At 42.1% G+C, this 24,013-nt stretch overlaps 1 protein-coding gene and 1 pseudogene across 1 annotated transcript in view; one reads left to right on the forward strand and one right to left on the reverse strand.

The window, feature by feature from the left end:
* The window catches only part of LOC113009816 (cytidine monophosphate-N-acetylneuraminic acid hydroxylase-like), a 43,383-nt gene extending 26,473 nt beyond the window's left edge, over window positions 1-16,910 (reverse strand). The window contains exon 1 of the mRNA XM_026148393.1: window positions 16,782-16,910. The gene's annotated coding sequence lies outside the window, so the exon portion shown is untranslated. The remainder of the gene's footprint in view (window positions 1-16,781) is intronic.
* LOC113019578 (protein NLRC3-like) overlaps window positions 1-24,013 on the forward strand; it is a 576,297-nt pseudogene that overhangs the window by 516,508 nt on the left and 35,776 nt on the right.

Genomic DNA, 24,013 nt, shown 5'->3' on the forward strand with positions numbered 1-24,013 from the left:
TTTGTCAATTTATTCTCACAAATTCCAGATATGGCCACACATAATCTCATCTTAGATGTAGACACAAACTGTGTGTTCTCTAACCTAGACAGAAGCTCTAATAAATGGTAAATGGCCTGCATTTGTATAGCGCTTTACTCAGTCCCTAAGGACCCCAAAGCGCTTTACACTACATTCAGTCATTCACCCATTCACACACACATTCACACACAGGTGATGGCAGCTACATTGTAGCCACAGCTGCCCTGGGGCGCACTGACAGAGGCGAGGCTGCCGGACACTGGCGCCTCCAGGCCCTCTGACCACCACCAGTAGGCAAACATGGGGTTAGTATCTAACTATTGTAGTAATAAGGATACTCCTACAGGGAGCTCAGAATTATTAGGCAAATGAGTATTTTGTCCACATCATCCTCTTCATGCATGTTGTCTTACTCCAAGCTGTATAGGCTTGAAAGCCTACTACCAATTAAGCATATTAGGTGATGTGCATCTCTGTAATGAGAAGGGGCGTGGTCTAATGACATCAACACCCTATATCAGGTGTGCATAATTATTAGGCAACTTCCTTTCCTTTGGCAAAATGTGTCATGGTCCTGGGTCAAGAGACCCAGTGTTTGAGTTTATGTATCTTTTGTATTTATTTTGTGCCTTAGATTAGTGCACCTAGTTAATTTCTAGATTACTGTGTAGTCCTGTTTCTTATGTCATCTTATGTCATGTTATGTCATCTCCCCTGTACTAAGTTTCCCTGATTCATGTGTCATGTCTGTGTGGTTATGTTTGGTTCCTTTTCTAGTCTGTCATGCGTGTTAGGCCTGTTAAGTTGTGTTGTCGTGTCTAAGTCTGCATGTTTCCTGTTTTATTTTGAAAAGGGTCTTGTGTTCTGTGTTCATGCGGTTAGTTTTACTCTTGCCTGTGCATAATTATGTTTATCCTAGTCAGCTGTTTCCTCATGTGTCTCCACTTCCCCTGATCACCTCATGTGTGTATTTAAGTCCTCTGTTTTCTGAAAGTCATTGTCGGGTCGTCTGTTATCCCCACCATAGTCATAGTTATAGTTATAGTCTTAGTCATAGAACTTCGTAGTATTTGTTTCTTAGTGTTTTTTTAGTTTGCTTAGGGTTCCTTGGTTAACCCCCTGCAATCATCCAAATAAAGGATCGCTTTCTATTTAAACTTGCAACACCTCGTCCACATCTACTTTTGGGTCCTGTTTCAAAAAACACAACGGTGCACCCCGCCGTGACAAAATGGGGCAAAATTAGGACTTGACAGGCTCAGAAAAGTCAAAAATAGTGAGATATCTTGCAGAGGGATGCAGCAGTCTCAAAACTGCAAAGCTTCTGAAGCGTGATCATCGAACAATCAAGCGTTTCATTCAAAATAGTCAACAGGGTCGCAAGAAGCGTGTGGAAAAACCAAGGCGCAAAATAACTGCCCATGAACTGAGAAAAGTCAAGCGTGCAGCTGCCAAGATGCCACTTGCCACCAGTTTGGCCATATTTCAGAGCTGCAACATCACTGGAGTGCCCAAAAGCACAAGGTGTGCAATACTCAGAGACATGGCCAAGGTAAGAAAGGCTGAAAGACGACCACCACTGAACAAGACACACAAGCTGAAACGTCAAGACTGGGCCAAGAAATATCTCAAGACTGGTTTTTCTAAGGTTTTATGGACTGATGAAACGAGAGTGAGTCTTGATGGGCCAGATGGATGGGCCCGTGGCTGGATTGGTAAAGGGCAGAGAGCTCCAGTCCCACTCAGACGCCAGCAAGGTGGAGGTGGAGTACTGGTTTGGGATGGTATCATCAAAGATGAGCTTGTGGGGCCTTTTCGGGTTGAGGATGGAGTCAAGCTCAACTCCCAGTCCTACTGCCAGTTTCTGGAAGACACCTTCTTCAAGCAGTGGTACAGGAAGAAGTCTGCATCCTTCAAGAAAAACATGATTTTCATGCAGGACAATGCTCCATCACACGCGTCCAAGTACTCCACAGCGTGGCTGGCAAGAAAGGGTATAAAAGAAGAAAAACTAATGACATGGCCACCTTGTTCACCTGATCTGAACCCCATTGAGAACCTGTGGTCCATCATCAAATGTGAGATTTACAAGGAGGGAAAACAGTACACCTCTCTGAACAGGGCAGGGATAGCTCAGTAGGTAGAGTGGTGGCCCCATGATCGGAAGGTCGGGGGTTCGATTCCCCTGAACAGCTACCCTGAGGTACCCCTGAGCAAGGTATCGTCCCTACACACTGCTCCCCGGGCGCCCAGTGGCTGCCCACTGCTTCACTGAGTGAATGGGTTAAATGCAGAGAGGGATTTTCCCCACGGGGACCAATAAAGTACACTTTCTTTCTAAAAAACAGTGTCTGGGAGGCTGTGGTTGCTGCTGCATGCAATGTTGATGGTGAACAGATCAAAACACTGACAGAATCCATGGATGCCAGGCTTTTGAGTGTCCTTGCAAAGAAAGGTGGCTATATTGGTCGCTGGTTTGTTTCTGTTTTGTTTTTGAAAGTCAGAAATGTATATTTGTGAATGTGGAGATGTTATATTGGTTTCACTGGTAAAAATCAATAATTGAAATGGGTATATATTTGTTTTTTGTTAAGTTGCCTAATAATTCTGCACAGTAATAGTCACCTGCACACACAGATATCCCCCTAAAATAGCTAAAACTAAAAACAAACTAAAAACTACTTCCAAAAACATTCAGCTTTGATATTAATGAGTTTTTTGGGTTCATTGAGAACATGGTTATTGTTCAATAATAAAATTATTCCTCAAAAATACAACTTGCCTAATAATTCTGCACTCCCTGTATATCAAACTCAGCAAAAAAAAATGTTGAATGCTTTCTCCAATCCTACGCCGTTGTTGACATTTTGCATTTTCATAATCCTTCTTCAAGGGCACATGCCTACTAATCTCCTGTCCGCAAAAGGTTCTCTTGGATAGAAACTAAACTTGCAATCATCAATCTATTGTTATTTTGGACCACGCTACCCTAGTGATGAGAATGCGCATCTTTGGTGCCAGTCGCATATATGGCCAAAGGAGGATTAATCCTCTTTTACTCTCTCGCATGAAACATTAATGAATTTGACTAAATCTGAGATTAGAGACTTTCTTGAACAAAACCAAACCCCTGGGATGTCTTTTTCAGTCATATGGGAGCCACTGAAAGCCTGTCCTCGGGGCCAAATGATCTTTTTCTCAGCAGCAAGAAAAAAAGCTGATACTGAGCACTGGAAACAGGTATTAGATGATATTTTGCAGCTAGATATGAACTACAATCACCCACCATAGGAAAGCATCCTTAAGGAACGTCAGGCCCTCAAAAGGCAATTTGATCTTATTTCTACACAGAAAGTGGAGTGACTCATCCTAGAGTCTAGATGTACTTTCAATGAGGAGGGAGAAACATTGGCACAGTCTTAGCAAATCAAATACATCAAAAGTCATCCAAACAGTTCATCTCTGAAATAGCTGATGAACAGGGCCTACCGACCACGCAGAAATCAATTCCTGTTTCCAACAATTTTACTTTGATTTTATACACCCCAGAGTCAAGCCAAGATGAGTCTGCTATGGACACCTTCTTTAGTCACCTCAATATAACCACAGTTGACCCTAAACTGGTCACTGAACTCGAAAGTGACCTCTCCATCCAGGAGGTCTTGATGACGATTGGTGGAATGCAAAGCAGCAAGTCCCCTGGACTACATGGTTTCCTCTTTTGAAGAGGTTATTTCACTCATTCTGAAAAAGAATAAAGACCCTCCCCAATGTAGCTCACACCAGCCGATTTCACTGCTAAACAATGAGGCGAAGATTCTTGCAAAAATTTCATCACAGTGCTTAGAGGTTGTGTTACCAACAATCATTTCCACGGGCCAAACTGGCTTTATCAAAGGCAGATACTCTTTCTTTAATGTTAGACATGTCTTGAGTATAATTCATGACTCTCCCTCAACCGATACACATGAAGCCCTACTGTCACTTGATGCTGAGAAGGCCTTCGACCAGATGGAGTGGGACTACCTCTTCTATACTTCGAGCAAATTTGGCTTTGGCCCCGATTCATATCATAGGTTAAAACTCTTTACAATTCAGCAAAGGCAGCTGTTGGGTCTGCGCTTGCAGGCCCAGCTGGATCAAAGACTTATTCCCATGAAGAAAGCAAAACAAACAGCTCAACCTGTCACAGTTCTGGGGCGATTCGACCCAGCATTTTGAGTTTATTATGTTTTGGTTTATTTTTTGAATGATGGATGTTGTTGATGAATGATGTTCTTTATGTTTCTCTGGTGCTTTGTTGATTCTTATTATAATCTATGTTTCAGTTATTCTTGTTAAGAGATTAGTTCTTATGTTTGGTTTTTCTCTGAATTATGATTTGCTTGGGTTTTGAGTAGTGATTCATGTTTCCTGTTTTATTGTGAAAGTCTTTGTCTTATGTTAGTGTGTGCAGCTTTGTTCCCCCTGTCTCGTCAGCCCTGATCTCTCCCAGCTGTGTCTCCCTCCTGTTGTCCATTCCCTCATTATTACCCTTTGTATATAAGCCCTGTGTTTGCCCGTGCTCGGTGTTGCGTCGTACCCTCAGATCCTGCCTGTGTGTTCCAGTTAGTATTTTCATGTTTGGTTTCTGTTTTGTTGGTGCCAGCAATAAAGCTGTGGTTTTCAGTTATATTTCCGTCTCAGAGTCCTGCACTTGGATCCACATCTCCACCTGCCCGCACACAGAGCCCTGACACAACCGGTTTTAACTTGCAGCGCAAGGGAAGCCTGGTTGGAACCAGGCTCTTGGAGCTGAAAGCATATTCACCTGTTTCCAGCCAACTTCAAACTGACTCTGATTGCAGGCTCTTTTATTGACCACCGTGGTTTACACAAACACAGTCGAACTGGTTTAAACTGGTTACATAATGTAAAACCCATATAGTGTGACAAAAAAGCTAAGGAACTGTGTGTGTGTGTGTGTGTGTGTGTGTGTGTGTGTGTGTGTGTGTGTGTGTGTGTGTGTGTGTGTGTGTGTGTGTGTGTGTGTGTGTGGCTTCCTGCTGATCACAAAGGGTCATCTCCCCTCACCCTGTATATGGCTCAACTTTAATGGTTCACCATATACAAGTACAGGCGAGGCTCTAAATGGCCGGGAGTGAACATCTATGTAATTCCAAGATGGTGGCGCGTGAACAACGCGAGGCTCAGTGTCTCTCCAGAATCTGCTATTTAGCGGTTTTTTTATCTACTTTTAACTGGATTATTCATCCAGAATTGCTGTGCGTTGCTGACCTACAGCAGACAAGAGCTTCTGGACAGCTGGACTCATAACGCCAACAGTTCTATTGCCGATCTCCGACTCATCCCAGAGATCTCCAGAACACCGGAGGCTGCCCACTCTCCCCGGCCGGGCGGAAGTGCACGCAGACGGCGCCGAGATCATAAACAAAGGTGAGGTAGGCGCGGAGGGCTACGGGCTAAGCTAAAGCTAACACCACACCGGCTGCCTTTACCCACTTTGAGTTAAATGTATCAAGGCAAATGGTGAAAGAGGACTTGAAAACTGCTGTTTCAAACAAACTTGTGGAAGAAGGCCTGCTTCCTGTTTCTAAATCACCTCGTTTGCCAGTTCCTCTTGACAGGACCCCTAATGAAGGAGTGAAGCCTGCTGTGTTAAAGGAAGAAGGGCAAAACCCTGCTGCTGTGGAGCAACAAACGGTGGAAAATTTAAGCACTAATGGCTCACCTTCTTTTGCTGCTCCATCTTCTCCTCGTTCAAGACAAGAAGTATTACTCAAGGTACGTTTGGCTAAATTACAATTTGAGGCTCAGGATAAAGCCCAAGCTCGTCAGGCAGAGTTGGAACTTCGCAGGTTGGAGTTGGAAGCAGACAGAAAAGGTGTTAAAGCTGAAAAAGTTGGAGCTGGAGTTGCAGATTGAAAGGGAGGTCAGACTGCGTCAGTTGGAGTTACAGGCACAGACTTCAAGAAGTACTACTACTCAACCTAGTTCTGCAAATTCATCTGTTGGTGAAACAACCTCCTCCCATGTAAACCCATGTGGTTTCAATGTGAGTAAAAACATTGTGTTGGTACCTCCATTTCGTGAATCAGAAGTTGATACATATTTCAATGTGTTTGAACGTGTTGCTGCCTCATTGCACTGGCCGAGAGAAGTTTGGCCATTGCTTCTTCAGTGCAAATTGGTAGGCAAAGCACAAGAAGTCTGTTCTGCTTTGTCTTTGGAAGAAAGTTTGAAATATGATGTAGTGAAGTCTGCTATCCTTGCTGATTATGAACTTGTTCCCGAAGCGTATAGGCAACGCTTTCGCAATCACAAAAGAACAGCAATTCAGACTTTTGTAGAGTTTGCTCGTGAAAAAGCTACTCTTTTTGATAAATGGATAACAGCAAGTAAAGTTCTTGACTACAACTCCTTACGTGAACTGATACTGCTGGAAGAGTTCAAAAATGGCCTGCCAGAACGCATTGTTGTACACCTTAATGAACAGAAGGTTTCCACTTTGAAAGAAGCAGCTGTGATAGCTGATGAATTTGTGCTGACTCATAAAACTGTTTTTGTGCAGAAACGTGAAGTTACCACCAGAGAACCTCCCCCACGAAAGGATCCTTGAAGCCCACGACAGACTTTTGCTCCAAGGACTGAAAGGGAATGTTTCTATTGTCATAAACTTGGTCATGTTGTTGTTGAATGTCCCGCTTTGAAGCGCAAGAACCAGTCACCAAAAGGAGTAGGTTTAATTAAAACCATCCGTGCTGAGAGAAGGGACCAAAGTGAAGGAGTTGATCCCTGCTTCAAACCCTTCCTCTTAGATGGCATTGTGTCATTGACTGGGAAGCCTGAGGATGAAAAACCCATTTGAATACTCAGAGATACGGGAGGGTCACGATCTGTGATTTTATCTGATTTATTACCCCTGAGTGACCATTCCTCTTGTCATGGTAGTATTCTGATTCAAGGAGTTGAAATGGGCTATGTCGAAGCTCTTTTGCATTATGTACACATCAAGTCAAAGTTGGTTAATGGCATCTTCTCTGTGGCAGTACGCCCCTCACTTCCCATAAAAGGGGTGCAGTTCATTTTGGGAAATAATATTGCTGGTGGAAAAGTGCAACCTGTTCCCGAAGTAACAAATGATCCAGAATCAAACTTGAAGAGCAACGACCTAGCAACATGTTTCCCCATCTGTTTTTCCTGCTTGTGTTCTCACCAGGGCTCAAGCAAGACTTAAAGCAGAAATTGATTTGTCAGACTCTTCGTTGGCTCAGGCTCTGGCTACAGATGATTTGCAAACCCTGGTTGATCTTAAAAGTGGCTCAAAGGATACTGCTGAGAAGTGGAAGGATCTACATCTCCCACAGTTAGACTTGCCAGTCACACATGAAAGCCTTGTTGCTGCTCAGAAGTCTGATCCCTCATTGACTAAATGCTTTACTTCTCTTTCTGAAACAGGAAATAAAAAGGCTTCTTATTTCTTGGAAGATGGGGTCTTGATGCGCAAGTAGACTGCCCACCCAAGTCTAACAGCGGACGTAAAGGGAACCTGTTCTGATGACTGTGACTGGAGCACTACTTATCAGATTGTTGTGCCTCTTGAGTATCGTCACTACGTAGTCTCCCATGCACATGAGCACCCTCTGTCTGGTCATTTGGGAGTTACAAAAACGTACAACAAGATACTCAACCATTTCTTTTGGCCAGGATTGAAGGCTGATGTAGTTGAGTTTTGCCGCACTTGTAAAACATGTCAGATTGCAGGAAAGCCAAACCAGACAGTTCCTATAGCTCCTCTTCATCCTATACCAGTACTTGGTGAACCTTTTGAATGTGTCATTGTGGACTGTGTTGGTCCATTGCCCAAGACAAAGAATGGTAATCAGTTTTTACTGACTGCAATGTGTACTTCGACTCGTTTTCCAGAAGCTGTCCCACTCAGAAGAATAACTGCACCTTTGGTGATTAAAGTTTTGACAAAGTTCTTCACAGACAGACCAAGGAACTAACTTTCTGTCTAAACTTTTCAAGCAGGTCATGCAGAGTCCCTTGGGTTTAGCCCAAATGAACTAGTGTTTGGTCATTCTGTTCGGGGACCTTTGAAGTTGTTGCAAGAACAGTTCTTGTCAACAGACCATGTTGTGAAAACTAATGTTCTGGATTATGTTTCACAGTTCAGAGAGCGCCTCCATAAGGCCAGGTTGCCAGCTGCAGAAGCCCTCTCCTCTGCTCAGGTGAAGATGAAGAGTTGGTATGATAAAAAAGCCGTTCCTCGATCTTTCAATCCAGGTGACAAGGTTTTGGTTCTTCTACCAACTGCTAGCTCTGCATTGTCTGCCCGCTTCTGTGGACCATACCAGGTGGATAAGAAAGTAAATGACACTGACTATGTGATTAAAACACCAGATAGGAAGCGTAAAACACGCTTGTGCCATCTCAATATGCTCAAATCTTTTCATTCTAGAGCTGCCTCTTTCTGTGGCACCGCAGATAAGCCTGTGGCATCTCCGTCAGAGCCAATCTCATCTCCAGAAACTCTCTTGTTGAACTCTCCCTCAGGATTGAGGTCGAGCTTAGATGAAGACAGGCTCAAACTTTGTGATGCCAGCTACCAGAATGCCAGAATGCTTAATTCTGAGGTACTGTCCCAGTTGTCTATATATCTGTCTCACTTGACCCGTGAGCAACAGTTGGACATTGAAAGGCTCGTCACCATTCATTTAACACTCTTTGGGGACATGCTTTCCCGTACTACTGTAATAGAGCACGACATTGATGTTGGGAATGCCGTGCCTATTAAGCAGCATGCTTACCGTGTGAATATGGCAAAAAGGGAAATGATGAACACAGAAGTAGACTACCTTCTATAGCATGGATTGGCTATCCCAAGCTATAGTCCATGGAGTTCTCCGTGCCTGGTTACGCCAAAATCAGATGGAACACCTCGCTTTTGCACAGATTTCCGCAAGGTAAATGCAGTAACAGTACCTGATTCCTTCCCACTGCCCCGTATTGAGGACTGTATTGACAGCGTCGGATCTGCTGCTTATGTGAGTAAGCTGGACCTTCTTAAAGGTTATTGGCAAGTACCTCTGACAGAAACAGCATCAGAAATCTCAGCTTTCGTAACACCTGATCACTTTTTACAATATACAGTCATGGCATTTGGAATGAGAAATGCTCCTGCTACCTTTCAGAGGTTAATGTCAACTGTATTATCTGGTGTGGCAAACTGTAATGTTTACCTTGATGATGTGGTCATCTATTCTTCCAGCTGGTCAGAGCATGTTGACACCTTAACCACTGTGTTCAAGCATTTAGCTGATGCTTCCTTGACCCTCAACTTGGCTAAATGCGAGTTTTGTAAGGCTACAGTGACCTACCTTGGAAAGGAAGTTGGGCAGGGCAAGGTTCGCCCTATCAGGTTAATGCCATTCTTAACTTTCCTGTGCCAACAACACGCCGTGAGCTGTGCAGATTTCTGGGGATGGTTGGTTACTACAGCTGTTTCTGTAGGAATTTTTCTGAAGTCGTAACACCACTGACCAACCTGTGCAGCCCGAAGGTACCATTCATTTGGAGTCCCGAGTGTCAATATGGTTTTGAATGTGCAAAAGGTCTTCTGTCGAGTTCACCTGTTCTTGTTGCTCCAGACTTTTCTAAACCGTCTGAAAAGCGTCTGGACTTCTTTAAGTTGCTTTTCAAGCAACTTAAAGAAGTCCAGACGCTTTTCTTTGCAAGCTCCTTTGACTACGATGACCTGGATGACTGAGAACCTTCACAGACGTGTTGTTAGGTAGGTTATGGTTATAGGTTGTATATTTTGTTTCTTTGGAATTAGGTAAGTTTCTTTTATTTCTATGTCAGGGATGTTTTGTTTGTTATGTTGGCCTTGGCTCTCCCTGACGTTACACCTCGGTCTGAACCCACATCCCATCACCAGTATTAAATAAACCTTTTAAAATTACCATCTTGGCTCCTCCTTCTCTATCCACATTTATGTTCGTCCCTTCAACCCCCTAGACTAGCCAGGGGACATAACACTTACACTTATGAATGTGAATATATGACATAAATTGGTGCTTCTGGCCAGAGAGAGATAAGTGTGTTTTAAGCAGTGATGATAATAATGAAAATGTCTTAGTTTTGTTATTTTTAGGCGCAAAGCAGACCTGGATCAATTTTCCACATGCAGCAGTCGGAAGAAAGTTATAGGTTAACATCACTGGAAACGTTCAGGCCAAGTTTCTGGTTGAATTGTTTACAGCGCCATGTGTCACTAAACCTGACAAACGAGCTCTCACTCCTGGCTGAAGACAGAGAGTGCAGTTCCAAAAAGCAATAACATGGCAGTTAAAGAGAGACAGAGGAGAATGCAGGACAAAGCGGAAAGAGAACTGCCTGGTATTGGACTGTTGAAGTGGGAGAGGTCAACGGAGTGAGAGGAGCAGGTGAGAACACAGAGGAATGCTGTTGTTTAATGTGGGAAATCTAAATTTGGGTTAGCAAACCTGGGAAAAAGAAAACTGACTGCTTAAGGGTGAAAATTGTGAAAGAGTCTGAAACACTGAATAAAGAAACATATGCAAAACCACACAAACAGAAACTATATTAACCTTACTAACACTTATAAATACAAGGGAGCTCATGAAGATTAGACAACATCTTGAGCATGTGAGTCTGTTTATCATCTTGTCCAAGTTGCTTATTGTGATGAAAAGTGATACAAAGACCAGTGGACTCATAGCAAAGTAGTTAAAAAAAGGATCCAATTATAGCAGAGAAATGTGCATGAAAGGCAGCTTTGAGAACATGCCGTGGTGGATCTGCAGCTCCACTGCACAGACATCGATTAAACCTGACTAATAACTAGAGATGGCACGATACCACTTTTTTATGTCCGATACCGATATAAATTTGGATATCTGCCGATACCGATATGAATCCGATATAGTGTTTTTTAATCAACAAAACTGTTTTTAAAATATCTTGCTGCATTTTGTATAAGTTCATACTCAAGTTTAAAACAACTACTACACTAAAGCTATTCTGTTATACCTGTATGCAAAAAAAATGTTTCATAGTTCAGCAATACTGATCAATCTAATAAACTTAAACCTACACCATCCTCCCTATTCTGGTATTTTAAAGAGTACTTAGCGTAAATATTAAGCAACCTAACTAATAGGGTTCCAACTCCCAGCAACAACAAAAATAATAAAAAATAGGGAACCACCCCTCACGCTCCACCTCATGATGCTTAATCGACGTAATCAACCTTAATTTGATGCAGTGTGAATAAAAATGCACAGAAATCAATTATTTTTCAAGAAATATTAAATAGATTCAACATCTTTCTTCAACAAAATTGCAGACTGCACAGATGGTACCTTCCCAAAGGAAAAAGTACTATAGCTTACTAGGGTATATATATTAGACTTAATAGTTACTATATACAGTAATGGACTTCTATTCATTTTGCATCAAATTAAAACTTTGGGTGTCAGATAATTATTTATTAAAAGCTAGACATTTTAAATGAGAATAAGAAAGAAAAGTATGTCTTTGTGCCCCCTTTTCCCTGTTAATGCCCTATCGGCCCCCCTGGCTAAACTTTGCTAGATCCGCCCCTGCACAGTTACCAGCGTCAGCTACGTAGAAAAAGATCCTCGAGTAGAAAGTAATATTAAATACATTCTAACAACAGCTGATCAAGCTTAAACGTGCTTCTGTTGTTCAGCCGCTGGTTTCCTCTTTCTGGTGCAAAGTGGACCAAAAACAAAGAAGAAACACGGACTCGGGACAGAAAAGCCGATCAGCTGATCGTTAAGCAGTTTCATGATTGAAGTAGCAGCAAGAAGAGGCAGTCGCTCCATATATCGTTTGTTAAGCTTAACGCAGGAATGCTTTACAAACATTCAGAGATGGACTTACACACTTGCTGTACTTCTCTCGGGGATAACTTTGTCGGAGATGAAATGCCGGGTTGCTAGCGAAGCTCCAAATGCTATCCAGAGCACCGACAGGTCCCGCATGCCACAGCCGCTCTATCACGTGATGCATACTGCTCCAACGTGCTAACGTTCTGAGGTGAGTTACGGCGTATTGCAAGTTTTGTGAGGTGCTTTCGTGATATTTAATGGATCGGATTACATTTATTTTTCTCCGATATCCGATCCAGTAATTTAGGTCAGTATCGGACCGATACCGATACGTAATATCGGATCGGTCCATCTCTACTAATAACTAGGGATGGGTACCGGTGTCCGGTGCCATGATGGTACCGGTTCTGACATAAACGGTAGTAAGCAGACCGAAAAGCAGTGCACATTTCGGTGCTTTATTTCGGTGCTTTTTTTTTCCACTGAGCTGTGATACACTTTAGATTCTAGCCAATCATTTTACGTTTCCGAGGATAGTAGGCAGGTCCAGGTCCAAAAGATGCAAACTCAGCAGCCTGCAACAAGTGCTTTAAGCTGATACTGTGATACTGTCAAAGGAGGTAACATCTCAAATCCGATGAAACACCTGGCGACGCATAGCGGGGTTTTTTTTTTTGTTTTTTTTTTAAAGCCGAGAAATGCGCCGTATTTGATAGCTTGCTGCGAGACCTCACACCGTGCACATCTACTGTGGGTGGGTTGCCCGTTATCGTACCCGGAGCAATATCCCCCCAAAACCCGAAGAATGGAGTCCTGGCCCATAGCCCTGCCAGTGTAGCAGAAATGATGACGGATGATGACGGCAGCAGCAGCCGTTCTTCTCTGCGTGAGTAGCTTAATGTTGTCTGTGTGTAATTTTCGTTGAGTAGGCTCACCACGTTATTACATTAATGCATGTAAGGTGAACTAGCAAACATCATCATAGCTACATGCAGCTGTCTTCTTGTTTGATGGCAGATGCTCCCTTCACCCTGGCCAAAAAGGCTAAAATGACCAAAGAAAAAGTGGAAAACAGCTGAACATGAGAGGTTTTTGGACAAAGTTTGTGTTTTTTCCATTGTTTAAGCACTGCTTCCAGCCAAGAGTGATACCATATATGCCCCATAGCTGCAGAAAAGGCTAACACTGTTATCTTTTTACAAAAAAAACAGCTGAACATGGGAGGTTTTTGGACCAATTTTGTGTTGTCCATTCTTTAAGCACCGGTTTGAGCACCGGCACCGTTTCAAAAGTACCGGTTTGGCACCGGTATCGGATAAAACCTAAACGATACCCATCCCTACTAATAACACACACACACGCAATGAAAATCAGCTTGCTATTTTTCATCAGTGTTAAAATAGCGTGAATTTTTTTTTCTCTCTCTTCCCCCCCTTCTCACCATCTCTTCTCCCCTTTGGTTTTCTTTCTTTCTCTCCCCCTCTTTCTTTCATTCTTTCCCCCTGTCCTATCCCACAGTTATGTCTGTCCCGTTTGCAACTGAAAATAAAATAAATTCATAATTATAATAAAGGTCAACCAAATGGACCAATATGGCAAGGCCATGATGATCCACTTGGTAAAATAAATCCGCTTGGCATCTTTCTTGGTCTCAAGACAACAATTCTGATGGCTATAGATCCAAACGGGACACAAAAAAAAAAAAAAAAAAAAAGCGTGAATTTAACACACTTAAACCCTGAAGTTGAGGAATAATAATAAAGTTGAGGTTTTAATAACGCCTAGGTAAGATATCATATGTTAATGAACCTATGCATATTCTATTTATATTTTTCTGCACAATGCTGTGTTAGTCTGTGTCCCACTCGTATGTATAGGCAGGGTGTGGGTGTGTTCGTGTATGTCTGCGGGTGTGGCTGGAGGATCGAGCACAGCCAGCTGCAGGCCTGATGGGTGTGGCCCTGTGGGAGGACTGGCCACACGTGAAGTTCCTGCCACACCTGTTGGTGATCAGGGCTCGTCGGGGGAGCTACTTAGGAGAGTGTTGGAGCTCCCACCGGCGCGGGATCATTGAGTTATCGTACCAAGTTAGTGTGTGTCAGTATATGTCAGTGCTGTTTGTATATGCCCGCCGAGGGTTAGTGTTGACGGCTACTTCTATGGTTTCCCTGCAGGAGGAAGAGTGGTCCAGAAAGGCAGCACGCATGGGGTGTGCGGAAACACAACAGCGGGGAGCACGAGCACAGACGTCGGAGGGAAGCATGCACACGGGGTTCAGAGGAGCAACGGGGAGTTATTGTCTTTACAGCTTTTCACTGTAAATAAAGAGCACTGTTTGCATCGCAGAGTCTGCGTTTTGGGTCCTCCTTTCCCCACATCCCCACGGTCTGCCAGCCAGATCGTGACAAGATCAAAGTAACTTGTGCTCTTCCTGCTGTTTCCATTTTGATGGCAAGAAGAAGAATGCTTGGTCTCGTCTGTGTAAAACGACTACAAGAAGACAGCTCCTTGGAGGACAGGACCAACTTCACACCCGATCAGATCTGCACCCTGTTAGACCTCTGCCTCACCACTACATATTTCACATACAACGAAGGCTTTTACAGACAAAAACATGGCTGTGCCATGGGCTCCCCCGTGTCACCTATTGTAGCCAACCTTTACATGGAGGAAGTTGAAAGGAAGGCTCTTGGCTCTTTCAAAGGAAGAGTACCCAGCCACTGGTACAGATATGTGGATGACACCTGGGTCAAAATCAAGACACAAGAAGTGGAATCCTTCACTGCGCACATTAACGCTGTGGATAAAAACATCAAGTTCACCAGGGAAGACACAAAGGACAACTGTTTGCCTTTCCTGGACTGCGCTGTGCACATTGAAGAGAACGGCAACCTCAACATCGAAGTTTACCGGAAGCCCACACACACGGACCAGTACCTCCTCTTTGACTCCCATCACCCTCTGGAACACAAACTTGGAGTAATTAGGACCCTACACCACCGGGCAGAACATGTTCCCTCTAAGCCTGAAAGAAAAAAGAAGGAACACACACATGTAAAGGAAGCACTCAAAACGTGCAGCTATCCTAAATGGGCGTTCTTAAAGTCAGCAAAGAGGCACAGAAAAGAAGACCAGACACCAGTGAGGGAGGATAAGAAGGACAGACGCAACAACATTGTCATCCCCTATGTAGCCGGTGTATCAGAAAAACTCAGGAGAGTTTTCTCCAAGCATGACATCCCGGTGCATTTCAGACCCAGCAACACGCTCAGACAAAAACTGGTTCACCCGAAAGACAAAACGCCAAAACACAGACTTAACAATGTGGTGTATGCTGTACAGTGCAGCGAGGAATGCCCAGACCTCTACATTGGAGAGACCAAACAGCCACTTCACAAGCGCATGGCACAACACAGAAGAGCCACCTCCACAGGACAAGACTCAGCAGTCCATCTGCATCTTAAGGATAAAGGACACTCTTTGAGGATGCCAATGTTCACATTTTGGACAGAGAGGACAGATGGTTTGAAAGAGGAGTGAAAGAAGCCATCTATGTCCACTGTGAGCGACCATCTTTGAACAGAGGCGGGGGTTTACGACACCAACTCTCTGCCATCTATAATCCAGTTTTGAGATCCCTTCCCAGACGCCTTAACGCCCACTCACATCCTGGGCCATCTGATCTCAGGAATTCGCATGATAAGGTGGGGCCAGGTTTCACAATGAACACACCCGAAACTCTGGCTGATTGGGACCCACACCCAGTTTCACACCTTGGCTCAGGCGATTAGAGGATCATCAGGGGGTCCTTTTGTCCCTCTGTGGGGGGTCACTCCCACTAGGTTTATATCTGGGACTCTCCACCATTTGACCTTAGAACTGAAGAAGCTTCTCGGATGAGAGGTGAAACGTCTTCAAGTAACTTAAAGAAGTCCAGACGCTTTTCTTTGCAAGCTCCTTTGAATGCTTGGTCTCAGTGGACAGTAGCCAATCACACTTCATGTGGTTTTAAAAGCAACATGTAAATTCTCAACAACAACCAAAACACTGATCAAATCTTTGAAATATGTATTGTTGTTGTGAGATGTGTAAAATTAGTGCATGCTAGGGTTTGTTATTGAAAATAGTTCAGTTGTTTTTTCTATTTTAATGACCACCTACACCCCACAATACTCTTTTAAAACGTTTTGTTTTCAGATTCTTTCTTTTAAAATCTATCAAGTGCCTGTTAATTAGTCTTACATGAAAAAATTTGAAATCAACTTTTATAGGATTTTATTACAGCAAAGGCTATTGATTTCTGATCAGACCCAGAAGCAGGTTTTGTAATTTTAGTTGAACACCAAAAAAATTCAAGTTATATTTGTTTTATACACAGAGACATGAAGTGAGACTCTCAGCTTTTGAAACTGGTCAAACTGGATCTGCTGTGCAACAGCACAGTCTGAGTAACAGGATTCTCCACTGTCACATCATGACATCCTTGGAGGAGAGCCAACAGTTTGTGACAAAGTATAATCTACAAAAATGAATATAAAGACCCGGAGCTCTGAGTCTCTCCTCTCTGCCTCCTCTACAGACTGATTGAGGCAGGAAAATCTGCATTCAGTCATTAGAAAGTAGATCCACAGTAACAACGGCTCTGAGTTCAGCTGCTGACCATCAACTTACTCTACTTCTGCATCACAGGTGAAGAACTAATGCTGAACTAAGCTGCACAAAGCTGATGTTAGCCAGGAAAACATTACAGAATGACTTTAATGGAGAGACCGGAAATAATAACACACAGTTTGTTATGTGAAGAAATCAAACATGAGCTGAACAAACAGTAAAGTTCCTAAAGAGAAACTGTTAAAGGATGAAACAAAACAAACTTACATTTTCTTCAACCACAGACACGAACAACAAGCTACACTCTACATCTGGATACTAAACATAGATGCACAGGTGAGCTGCTTCCTGGAACGAGGCGGGACAGGTGGGAGGGGCTTGACATGAACAATCGAGTTCATTTAACTCAGGGGTGTCAAACTAGAGGCTCGAGGCCCGGTGTCCTGCAGGTTTTAAATATCACCCTGGGTCAACACACCTGAATCAAATGATTAGTTCATTACCAGGCTTCTGGAGAACTTAAAGACACGTCAAGGAGGTAATTTAGCCATTTAAATGAGCTGTGTTCGATTAAGGACACCTGCAGGACACCGGGCCTCAAGGCCTGGAGTTCGGCACCTGTGATTTGAATGAACACTAGAACATTTGTCTCCTTTCTTCGTGGTTCATTGCTTTAAATTTGCATTTAATGTCTCCATGTGTGCCTCTGTTTTCAGATGCGACTGCATTCTGCCTCATGACTACAGACTTGACACTTCCATGTTCACTACAGACCACAGTTTGTCATGCACACATAATGAATGGACAAACAGCTGTCATTTTAACTTATTTACAACCTGCTGCTTAAAAATATCATCTAATTAATATATTTATTACTTCATAATCAGACTATGCAATGACAGCAATTTTATCAAAGATAAAAAAGAAAAATTATTCATGAAGCAAAATCACATCAGTATGACATTTTTAATGGATCCTGATCCTTGTCACTTTACTGACTGTATTTGTTTATTGTTATTATTATTATTATTATTATTATTATTATTATTATTAATAATAATAATAAAAGTCAAGTTTTGTCTCCTGCGCAAATCCTTACCATATCATGGTGGAAGGGTTTGTGTGTCGCAGCGATCCCAGAGGCTATGTGCTAGTTGCTAAACATTTTTAATTTATTTATTAAACCTTTAACTTTTATTTCAGCCACATGTCAAATGCAATCAAAGTGTCTGACCTCTAAAGAGCTCCAACTTTTAAGTTCATCAGTTTAAAAAAAACTTGAAGCAATCGGTAGCCTTAATTCTTTTTATGGTTTGCCAACATATTCTGGTTTACTGTGTGAGAATCAGAGCTGTTTTTAATTATGTTGGGTGTTTTCAGCCAGTTAAACATCTTCCATGGACGTTTCAATCACCAAACTCGAAGAACTAGTAACTGCATGCAGCACAGTTTCAGTTTGCAGCATTCCTTCTTTGTGAAGCATCAACAGTAACGACATGTTATTTAACAGAGCTGCATAAAGACTACCAATTCAAATCAATTCACTTCAATTTTATTGAAGAGATCATGGCACTGTAAAAACATGAAAACATATTACTGTAATACTCAACTGCAAAATGTTAAAAAAAAATCCAATAAATGAGGAATAGTGATGCTACTGTATTATGGGGTGTCTTGTGAGTCCTACCTCTAAAAATGAATAGTCTAGACTTTAATGACAGAGCATAATTCAGACATCACAAAGTTTCTCACACTACAGAATAAAATGAATCCCACAGACATGAAGGAATATTTGTGCTTTTATGCAGAGAGTCAGCATCAGCTCTCTGCTCTGTTTCACATAATGTTCATGCAAATCAGAGGTGTTTTTAATGAGGTTTTAATGATCATCCATGGAACCACCAAACTAGAAAAACCAGTTACTGCATGCAGCAGAGTTCCTATTCTTTGTGAATCATCAACACTAATAACATATTATTAAATAGGACTGCACAAGTACAAAGAGTCTGACTCACTTTATCGAATTTCCCAGAGGAACCCACCCGAGGGATTAATAAAGTTCTATCTTATCTTATCACACCTGAACAATAATGCTGTGTGACACCTGCCCTGCTCGTATCAGTTTGAGTCCAAACAGAAATGTGGTCACATAACTGACGAGGCCAACGTGCAAAGATGAGTGTCTTCCTCGTCTTCGCCTGTCAGTGTGGAACTGACTTCTCCTTGTTATCAAATTTGTGAGCAGCAGTTGGAACTGCCACATAAATTAATGTTCATCAGTCTGTTTGATTCCAGCCAATCAATAATCTATAATGATGTGGATTTGTCTTCAAACACGAGTGATCCAAAATTTGTCCTGAGATAATCGAAGAGTCCTCCAAATGCGGCAACAAATGCGTCCTCCTTTTCCCTAGATTTGAAGGATGGGTCGGGTGTATGCTTCGTGGCCTACCATATGCCAGGATTCATTGCGGATCATGCTCTGGTGCTAGCGACCAGAAAAACGCAGAAGTAAGGGCGAGGATATAACGAAGGCTAGATTGTCTAATTTCACAGCCGCTCACTTCCAGCCTAAAGAATAAACAGACTCTATTAAGAAGATTTATTAATCAATTTCATTTTTCTTAAACTCTTCTGTGCTTGTCAAAATCCTTCCATCTAAGGAGCCTGGAAAGAAAAGCATCTGGACTTCTCTAAGTTTCTTGAATATGTTTCCTGTTGGAGTCAAATTGTTAAATGTTGTTATTGTGTTACTTAAATTTGTAAGTCTTAGTTCAAGCAGCCTGATCAAAGGCATTCCTTTGTCTCTGACCACCTCTCCAGCCAGTTTGTTGGTGGGGGAGGCTGCAGTGTTTTATTAGGGATATCTATGTGAGGGTTCTGTTTGTTGCTTAGTAAACTTCCTGCTTTTATGATCCTTTTGTGGGAAGGAGATCACAGAAACACACCCACAAAAACAAACATACACTCAAACTCATACATGCACACACCCACACACACACATTGTCGCACATACATACACCTGCACACACATACACACATATTGCCTTGTCTTTTGTAGCCATAGGGGGTTTTACAATGGGAGGTGCTTAAGTGTGTTGTAACTATTTTCAATGAAAGGCGGCAAGCGGAGGCCAGAGTTGAGGTCGTCTGTGGTTGGATTCAGAGTGCTTTCCTGAGACACCAAGCGGGCATCCCTTGCTAGCAAGTAAAAGATGTTCGTCTTGATTGTCATTAACAATTCACTTCAATTTTATTTATATAGTGCCAAATCACATCAAAAGTCGCCTCAAAGCACTTTTTATCACACCCCAAGATTTTGAGTCACACTTTAATTCAACCCGTACACAAGATTGACTTAATTTCAGATAAATAAATGTTCAGCTCCATCAGTTTCTGTTATTCATTAATTGTTGTTGTGTTTGAAATAACATCCAATAAAATGTTGACCAAGTTGATTATGTTCATTACAATGTGCAGAGATTGGCTAACCTGACCAGGGAATGCAATAAACATTACTGACAGATCAGTCGGTGTTAAAGTCACTTTTAACAGTCCAGAGTAGGATAGCATTGGACATCCTCAGGGTGGAAAAGGGGTTGGTGTGACCAAGGTGTGGTTTGGCTGTTGTACGTATATTTCAAGTGATACAGCTCCAGATGGGCCAGTTACCAGGGCATGGAAAGACGACAGACATTATCAAATGAGGAGAAGGAATTTTCTGGGATTGAAGATCCTCTGGGTGACTGAAACATTCAGAAAATAAAAGTTATCATTTTATGATTAATTGGTACTTGACTGATAATTGGCCATGTTCACAGCTGTATTGACTCGTGTGGATATTGTCTATCCCAAGTTTGAGAACTCTAATTAACAGACTGAAAACAGCGACACTAAGGGAAGAACATGCAGTGCCACCCTATCAGATGCCAGTGTCGGTTGGGCTTGGTGATGAATCAGTGCGTTTCCATGAGGAGGCAGGCTGATGGTCTGGAAGACCCAGTATCTGACCAACTGAATGGGGACGACAGCTGATTTAGCACTGACTCGACTAAAAGACCCCACCCCAGTTAAGAGGGAAAAGCTGAAAGGCTGAGTGTCACACTGGAGGGGAACTTGTGGGACAGCAGGCTGAACGAAACACACGTTAAAACGTGTGAAAGGAGGGAGTGTTGGGATTGAAAATGTTTGATTTCTCTTACTAAAATAAGCAGTTATAATTATTTTGATACACACATTGCAAATGTGCTCATTCGAGTTGGCACTCAGTCTTTTGAAGGTCAGACGCTTTGTTCGGAGTGACTGTCCAGACTGATATATTGTAAGACATGACCTAGAGTGCAGAGGGGTAATTGCAAACATACTTGCACACATAGATAATAAGTAAAATAGGTCCCTGGGTAAAAGAGTTCCGAACATGATACTCTAAACCAACTTTGAATCACTAGAAGAACAATGGATAATAGCATTAGATTATCCTGACCTTTTTTCTTTTCTGTCTCTTACAGAGTAGGGAGCAGACACCAGAACAGGTCACGGAGATATGAGGATGCTTCGGAGCAGACACCAAGACTGCCATGTCCATGTGGGAGGAAGATAGCTGCTATGTTTTGGCTAACTATATAATGTTGTACAGCCCGCACAACTGAGGGTTCACATAGAGGTCCACGGCGCTTGGGAACAGATTGGGGAAACCTGCAGTCAGCTGAGACTGAAGAAGTCACTTGGATGAGTGACGAAACGTTTCTCCCACAAAACGCTACGTCCAGATGAACAGAATCAACTTTTGGAGAACAATGGATGATATATCGAGTGCGGGAGAGAGTATGAGCGTGCAGCGTTTAAAGCGTGGAAGTACTGACCTTACTTTGAGTTTGATTCCATAAAAAGTGACAAAAACATAAGTGTCCGTTGTGCGTGGGAAGAAAACTTCTTTTTACAGCTAAAAAAACCCCTAAACTTCCAACAAGCACCGAGTAGCTACGACGTAATGGGAGATTCACAGAGAAACTCGCGGATTCTTGAACTGACCGCTGCGGCACACCTGCACTAGGGCAAACATCCGCCTACCCACTCCTGCTTTACAGGTGAAAATAGAGCAACAGGACCGCTAGTCTTTGACTTTATTTATTTTCTGCTGTGTTTTACTTGCATCTATTTGAAAGAGTGAGTGTAAACACAAAAAAAAAATATATTTTATGTGCTGGAATGTGCAGAAAATAGGTTTAAATATTAAACAAATTTCTTCCAGTCAGAGAATGTTGCATATAATTAAATCTTTGCTTGATGCATAAAGTTAAAAGATTAAAACTAATAAAACAAGTTTAAAAAGAGACTTTTCCATTTGATTACATTTTGTATGATGGATTATGTAGAAAAAGTAGAATTGGGCTGAAAGATCTATCGCTCTATCACCTCTTCAGGTTGTAAATCATGTTTTTAAAAAGTAACTAAGTAACAAAGTAATTAATTACTTTTTAAAATAAGTAATCAGTAAAGTAACGAGATTACTTTTTGGGGGAAATAATCAGTAGTTAGTTATTGATTACTTTTTTCAAGTTACTTGACCAACACTGCTGATGACTGTCAGATCTATGTACCTCTAAAGAAGAAAGGCTCATCCCATATGGAAAATATATATATAAATCTTATAAAGTTTGTATCTGTCTTGTGTGAAACTTTTATGAAAAGCATACGGTAGTGATGGGACGTTCTGTATCGAGGCTTCGAAGCTTGTGTCGAGTAATGGAGGGGGCGTTTCCACGATGCGCGTATCGAGGCTTGCTTCATTTATGGGAGGAGCTGAAAATGATGACGTCCGAAGCCTCGCTGCCCGGCTGTACCACGTGACTGGTTCATGAAGTGGTTCGAACTTTGCCGCGAGCTATGACAGCGATATAAACCCCCCAGACTGGAGAGTTGTTAGTGAGAGTTTGGAGACCGTTTGGAGGTTTATGAGAGTGAGGAGAGAAAGTCAGGAGAGAATGGAGCCAGCTAAGAAGAGGAGGATGTCCTCCCCTGTGTGGGAACATTTTGATCTTATTCCTCCCAACAAGGTATGTAAATTTCTACAGAAGATGTATTTTCATAATACTGATGCTGCAATACAATTTATGTTAAGCTGTCTGTACTTTTGTACAAGGTGAAGTGTTTGCTATGTGCCAGGGAGCTGGGATATAACAACAACACCTCATCCATGCTTAGGCACTACAGAGCTTTGCATGAGAATAAGGGGAACACCGATTGTGGAGCAAGACCAGGTGAGCCATCAAATGCCATGATAATATAGCATGCTGTAATGTTACTAAATGATATAACAATATTATATAACTGTAATAAGTTACGTGTGTGCTATTTATATTTGTGCTTTGTCTTTATTGTCTTTCCTCAGGAGAACAATCTCAAATAGATGAAGACCTGGTTAGCATGGTGATTGAGGACTCCCAGCCATTTAGCATTGTGGAGGACAAAGGATTCAAAAGATAAATCATTAAATCCTAGCTATGTTCTCCCCACTAAAGGTCATAAAAGCAGTGAAAATTTAGTTTTTACAGAATAAAATGTGAACAGGCAGGACTGAGGCCTCAGTGTGTAGCTGTCCATACCTCAACGTTACAAAAGCACAACCACTGTCCACACCCCAACCACACCTCACCTCACAGTAAATGATCATTTCCATTTTAAGCATTTCCAAATGATCATTTTCCATACTGCCAGTATAAATATACACAGTATACTGCCATCACTACAATATACATGTTTTACACACTCCTTTTGTTGTTGACATTTACAGGCTGTGTGCAAAAGGCCACACTCTTCAAATTCATGCCAACTAATATTTTTACGTCCAGTAGATGTCCTACTAGAGCAAATGAAGCTTCAAGAAGCTTTGCGCTGGGGTGAACCAATTGGATGGAAAGCTTCAGTGCTTCATGAAGCTTCATCTGCCCATCACTAGCATACGGTGATGTAGCATAACTTAAGCAGCAAGGAAGGTGATAAGTAAATAGCATTAACAGACGATTGAAGTTCTTTTAAGCATACTTTATTGCTGGCATCTCCATTTTACCATAAAACAATCCATCAGGCATGCAAAAATCCCACTGGCTTTATACAGGACTTTGCCCACACCTGACCTCGTTAGCCCCTACCATTGAAACAAAATAGGTCAAACCAAATAATACAATTCTAAACAAAGAACAGGAATAAAGTCATGCATGAAACTGACAAACTCATTTACTCAACTAAATAGTTTGTAAAGTAAAACACTGCATACAATATAACTCAAAAGGCTACTTTAAAGAAAACAAACAATACTATACAAAATGAAAAACCCTCCATTTGGTGATGCAATCATTGACCTCATGACCCTATATAAACAGGAAGTAGTGGGTGGCCCTTCCCATAGGGAAACATCCGACTGGGTTGTGTGATGGGTGCACTGATATGGAGACGGTTGAGCATGTACTCCTTAGTTGTGGGAAGTATGTAAGTTACAG

This window comes from Astatotilapia calliptera, chromosome 3 (assembly GCF_900246225.1).
Source record: "Astatotilapia calliptera chromosome 3, fAstCal1.2, whole genome shotgun sequence".
NCBI lineage: Eukaryota > Metazoa > Chordata > Actinopteri > Cichliformes > Cichlidae > Astatotilapia > Astatotilapia calliptera.